We start from the raw sequence: 6,826 nt of genomic DNA, 5'->3' as shown, positions 1-6,826 counted from the left end.
GGGACTAAAAGATATAGTTTACAATTATCTCGGCCCATTTAACAGTCACTAATCTCATTAATATAACAATCCGTTCATTATACTGCCCTCACTCTTCCTTTTTAACCCAGTGACTCTGACTTGTAAGCAGCTGTAGTACATTGAACCACACTGCTGAATAAGATCAGTATGTACTCACAATATGACTGGATAGCAATCCCTTGCTACCAAGTCCACATGATATCCAGCATTGATGGGGTATATCTGCCATTCAGTCAGATTGCTGTGACAACTCGGCATGTGTCTCATCACTGGTCATCATAGTAAGCCTCTTCACGAACAGTTAGTCCAGCAGTACCCCATCAGCTTTTCATTTAGTTCACAGAGCGTTATGTGCTCACATAGCCTGTAGTGTTTCAACAACACACATACACTCTACAAGACGCCAGCGCAGACAGGTCTTTTCCACTTCTTGCTCGGCCACTTGCACTTCTGCTACCCACTGCTCACCGTCGTGAGAAGCTGCCCCTACACCAATGCAGCAATCCACTTTTATTAGGGAGAGATTCTCAGCTTCAGTCCAAAGCACATATCAAAATTGTTGCATCAGGAATGTCCACACTCATCAACTTGGTTGAAATAGTAGCGATAGAGGGTGTGACTTGGGAAGCTGCTTTCAAAGAAAGAAAAAAAAAAAAAACACCCAAAACACAGTAATCCAAATGAAAAACAGCAAATTATTTCAAATGAGAACACAACAACAAAAAATAAACATGCCATTTTCTTTAACCCCACAATATGTTTATATCAGCAGTGAACTGTACCCCAGACCACCTTTTCAAGAGGAATGGGGTGCAGTTCGCAGGTGCACACCCAAGTTTGGAAAACATCGTTCACATCATCCAAACAAACCGACCTTTTTACGTCAAACGAACCCGTGTGTGGTCTAAAATTGCTATTGTGAAAGCACCCTTATTTTGAAGTCCTGCTCTTGTTTCCTGTTTGCCTTGTTAATTTGTCCCAGGTGTGTCTTGTTAATAAGTCTTGTTAGTCAGTGGCTGCCAGGGGTGTTAAGTAATGAATTACAAATACTCACGTTACTGTAATTAAGTAGTTTTTCCCAGGAATTGTACTTTAAGTAGTTTAAAATTGTATACTTTTACTTGAGTACACTAAGTGCTGTAACTGTACTTTTCCAGCACTATTTTCCCACCGTCTGTGTTCGCTACTTCCCTGTCCTGATTTTATTTGTATCTATCAACATGATTGGCTAGGGAGAGTCTCGTGACTCCCGTCAAATCAAATCACACATAAAAAAACTTGAACGGCAGCTGTAGATCGGGCTCCAACTGTTATGGATGTGGAGGATGCCTCAAACACAGTTCAACACCTGAACATCTCGGCCGCACCTGAAAGGGCTTTTCGCAGTGAAAAAGGCCAATTGGATGATTGTGTCATTTGAGTTTAACTTGCTCAAGCCAGATATCAGCATTAATCCTGCCTCTAATTTGAAGAAACATATCAAGGTAAATTTCATATTTCTGCTTATTAGATTTTGTGTCGATAATGTAGCCTGTAAATTAGCTTTCTATCACTGAGATTATTGGGTGGATATGAGAGATTAAGGCAATATTATCAATAGGGCTGGCTGATAAAACAATTTTGATGTATATCTGAAAAAAGAGAGATGTCTGCAATATCAATGATAAACTTTTGAGTAATTTTCTATACTTAGCCTATGTTCTACATCTAGAACAGGGGTGTTCAGTACATCAATCGCGATAGCAAGACAACCACTTGTTGGTTGATCTAGATAAAATATAAAAGATAGACTTTTTATTTCCTGACGTCTGTAGCTGCGTGCTGTTTGATTGACAGGTGGCTACTGTTTGTGTGCTAATGCGAATTATCAAATACACTTCGGTCTCAGACAGCTTTAAGCTGTCTCCATCTTCCAAAGGCATCTCCAATATTTATCCTTGTTTTACTATGCCTCTGGTCATGGTGATTTTTAGAAGAGGCTTTTTAGGTCGAGTGGAATCTGTTATCTCTGATCCAGTTCATTTGCTGGCTTCCATGCAGCAAATCTGGAAACCCGGCAGTGTCGAAATACTATTTCTGAGTGGGCAGTGGGCAGGATCACACAGGCCAAAACATAAACAGAAATTCCGGCCCGGAATGGAAACTTCAAAGTAGAATATACTGGCTGTAGCATTGTTATCGGAGAAGCCAGTATTTCAACTTAGCATGTTTCCTAATTCTCTAATGACATATTATGGTCATTTTATGATTTAGTACAGTAAAAATATAACATATAGCACCTTTACACTGATGTTAAGGGAGAGTATGGACTTTGATGGTTGAAAACATAATACTGAGGCTAATAGGGTATATTAAGGGCAAAATTGTTTAAACTGAAAAATAGAATTTTACAACATTCTTTGCCAGCTTGACACAGCACATTGGCTTGCTTGTAGGTTACCATCTACACATCATTCATAAATCTCATACCAGATATGCTTGCAAACTATTTAAAATGAATACAATTGTGAGACAATATTTCAGGAACAGGGTGAATAAATTAAAATAGTAATCAAGCTATTAGTTAAACTTGCACACAAGCTCCATTAAGCTGAACAAGAGATGTTAAGCTTAATATAGAAAGAGAAGAGAAAGCAAAAAGTTGCTTCACTTTGAATACTTTTATGTTCAGCCTTGTAAGGACGTAAAAATATTTAAAAACATCACAACAACTGCTAGATCCATTTATGGAAGGAAAGGTGATGCTAAAACATAGTTTTGTACAATACTGTAGAACTTCCACAACAACCTACAAATAATAATTGAATCTTTTTTTTTTTTCACAGCTATTTTAATTCTCTTGTTAAATCGAGGTTAAACATTTGCAATTGCCCTCAGAAACCTTACTATTAATTTATTTTTGTTACGTTTTTTTTTTTTGTTGTTGTTGTTGTTGCCTGGTTAGATAAAATAGATAAAGAACTGCCAAGAACTACACTTTGTAGTGCAGGTTAAACTGATTTTGGCATCATCATGGTTTCGAGGGGGACGGTGGTCCGGGTAAATATTTTTTTAAGGAAAATGACAATTTCTCTCTCACCTCAACAGCCCAAGAAAGCTGCATGTATGAAGCAGGTTCTTCTGTCTGCATGTTGATTTTTGTGCAGCCAAAGATTGGAAATGAGTTAGTCAATTCGGACACTAGCATACACTGTGCATCGGATAGAGCTCTGGAGCTGTCACGGAAATAGCTTCACATATGTCAAATACATACTTTAATCTTAAACTTTGGTGTGATGTGGAACCTCACCCTAAATTATAATTTTCCTTAACAATTAATTACAATTTTATTATTTAATTAATGAATCATCATAATTAACAACAAACAAGCACACACTCAGGCCCTATAGTTCCAAGGGCATACATTCAATGTGTCTATGTATCTATAAAAGCATGCCCTTGATAATCATATCTCTCGATATCCCTCTAAAGTCTTTGTCTGTGGGACTTCCTGACTGAGACTTGGAAGATTTTGGATGCAGCTTTGTAAAGACGAAAGATGGCAGTGTAGGGACTGGAACAAGCACTGAGGTATTGAATGAAAATTTCAGATGTCAAAGGCTCTGTAACAACCTTGAGGTAGCACTTAATGAAGATAAAAATAATTACTGCCCCAAAGCCCTTCTCTATCCCACCCACCCCTTTTCCATTCCCAAGACCAGATCTCCCTGACCTACTTTTCATAACGGAGAGTGATAGCTCTGTCTTGGGTGTGTGTGTGTGTGTGTGTGTGTGTGTGTGGTAACTTCATAACAATTACAAAAAAATAACATCTTGTCCTTTAATTAGGGCTGTCAATTGATACATTTTTTTAAACAAATGAGTTACATGGTATTCTGATTAATTAATCAAAACACAAAAAAGTGGTTTTAAAAGGTTATATATTGTTTATTTTCATATTATTGAAAATAAGCCTATCATCGAATCATAGGCCTACAGTCTATTTTGCATTTGAACTTGCCAATCTGTCAGAGGTAGAATGTGTCTATGTACACATGCATCAGAAAAATGTAAAAACATAAAGGTGAACTTTCCTTATTATGGTACAGTGCATGATTAATTTTGCGTACATTTTTTAAAGCCTTATTTTTTTATATGATTAAATGCACTGAATTCACGCGTTAAATCAACAGCCCTTTTTTTATATGGATGCATAAGTTGTGGTGATCCTTTGTCATACAGTATGTCAGGAATTCAGTGCCTGTCCTACTATCTCCTCGAACAACCCTTATGATTTTGGGCACATGACGGTTCAACAGTGGCTCTTCATAGAACAATGATATGCATTATATGTTTTCTTTTTATCCCTTTATCCCATCGAGATACATCTCATCATATACGTAATTATAATAGTGTATAATTGTGTTTTAGTATTTCAGAGCCAATACGCTGTCTCTTTGTGCCCCATAAAAAAGGACATCCATAATCACGTTTTGGCACATTTTAAAAGAGGTGACATTGAATTATCAACTTCAAGCAGAACAATTAACAGTTTCATGGGCAGACAAAAATTTTACCAGTGGTTTGCAAACATGCATTGACTCATTGTCTGTGGCCCCCACAGACCCCCTACTGAACACTGAGTCAGTCTGGGTTTAAATGAAGAGACAGAAGCAATTGAGACAGCCTAAACAGATAGAATAACTGTGGTGAATTCTCCAAGAAGCTTGGAACATCCAGGTGTCCAGGAGTACCTAGGAGAATTGGTGCTGTTTTGAAGGCAAAGGTGGTCTCATCAAATATTGATTTAGCTTTTTTTCTGTTTACTGGACTTTGTATGACGTTAATTGATAAATGAAAACTATTTATTGCATTATTTTTTAACACATCCTTACTATGCAACATTTTTCACCAGTGCCTAAAACTTTTGCACGGTACTGTATAGATAGATAGATAGACATGGCCGCCCAAGGCTCATTGATGTGTGTGAGGAGTGAAGGCTAGCTTGTCTGGTTTGATCCCACAGAAGAGCTACTGTAGCACAGATTGCTGAAAAACTTAATGCTGGCCATGATAGAAAGGTGTCAGAATACATAGTGCATCACAGCTTGCTGTGTATGGGGCTGCGTAGCTGCAGACAGGTCAGTGTGCCCGTGCTAACACCTGTCTACTGCCGAAAGCGCCTACAATGGGCACGTGAACATCAGAACTGGACCATGGAGCAATGGAAGAAGGTGGCCTGGTCCGATGAATTGCGTTTTCTTTTAGATCACGTGGACGGCCGGGTGCGTGTGCTTCGCTTACCTGGGGAAGAGATGGCAGCAGGATGCACCCAGGAAAGAAGGCAGTCCGGCAGAGGCAGTGTGATGTTCTGGGCAATGTTCTGCTGGGAAACCTTGGGACCTGGCATTCATGTGGATGTTATTTTGACATGTACCACCTACCTAAAGATTGTTGCAGACCATGTACACCCCATCATGGCAACGGTATTGCCTGATGGCAGTGGCCTCTTTCAGCAGGATAATGTGTTCTGCCACACTGCAAAAATTGTTCAGGAATGGTTTGAGGAACATGACAAAAAGTTCAAGGTGTTGACTTGGCCTCCCAATTCCCCAGATCTCAATCCGATTGAGCATCTATGGATGTGCTGGACCAACAAGTCCGACATCTTCAGAGGTCTTGTGGAGTCCATGCCTTGAAGGGTCAGAGCTGTTTTGGTGGCACAAGTGGGACCTACACGATATTAGGCAGGTGGTTTTAATGTTGTGGCTGAGATATATATATATATATATATATATATATATATATATATATATATATATATATATATATATATATATCATGCAGTTTTTATGAGCTGATATTAATTAAGAGACTACATAGGATATCTGCCCTTTAAAAATAAATACATTTAAAATTCAGGACTATTTAGTGAACTGCAAAAAAAGATGAAAAGGATTAAAAATGGAAAAACTGAAAAAGTGCTTCAATTACATGATCTAATTTATATTCAAAAGTATTCCTTTGTGAAGTGTAGCACATAATTGTTTTGTACTTTTGAATAGATACCTTCAATGTCAACATATGGACAGCTTCAAAAATGTAAAACCTTTTACATACTTACATACATAGGCTTACAAATGTTAAGTCTTTCAAGTTCATATTATATTGAATTCAGAGGTGGATTTTATTGTATTTATAATACATTAATTGAATTAAATATTTACATCATCACATTTATTTAACATGTGTGTACATAATGTGTGTACATAATTAAATCAGTGAATCATATGCTAATGTTACATCTTAACATAGACATAGTGTTTCACTTGCATTTCATACTTGTTTAGCTTTGATGATAATTTAATTTAGCCATACAAAAGTGCAAAGGACTTTTATTAGTCCCATCTGGATTTCATTTCATTTTATAACTAAGTTTGCCATTAAAAAGACATACATCATAATCTAGACATTTCTTTTCCCATCATTTACTGATAAAAGAGAGTCCTGATATGGGATTGTATTCTATATTGAATGGCAAAGTTATAAACCATTAATGAAGGGAACATAAAATATAAAGTGTTATTGATCCCATAAGGATATTATTGTAATCTTTGCAGGTCTACCAAAGTTGTTATAATTCTGCCTTCCCAAAATGTAAATTCTGTGATCCCTATTCCACTACCTATTCCACTTTCAGTCCAACTTTCACATCTCAGATGGCTGCATCATTTTAAAGAGAAACACACAACAGCAGACAGATGGAGAAAGTGTCTGTCTGTCTCTTTTTTTGAGAGACAGACAGGAGAAGATTAAGTCCATTTGA

Source organism: Myxocyprinus asiaticus, chromosome 26 (assembly GCF_019703515.2).
Source record: "Myxocyprinus asiaticus isolate MX2 ecotype Aquarium Trade chromosome 26, UBuf_Myxa_2, whole genome shotgun sequence".
Classification (NCBI taxonomy): domain Eukaryota; kingdom Metazoa; phylum Chordata; class Actinopteri; order Cypriniformes; family Catostomidae; genus Myxocyprinus; species Myxocyprinus asiaticus.
This window is presented reverse-complemented; position numbering follows the sequence as displayed.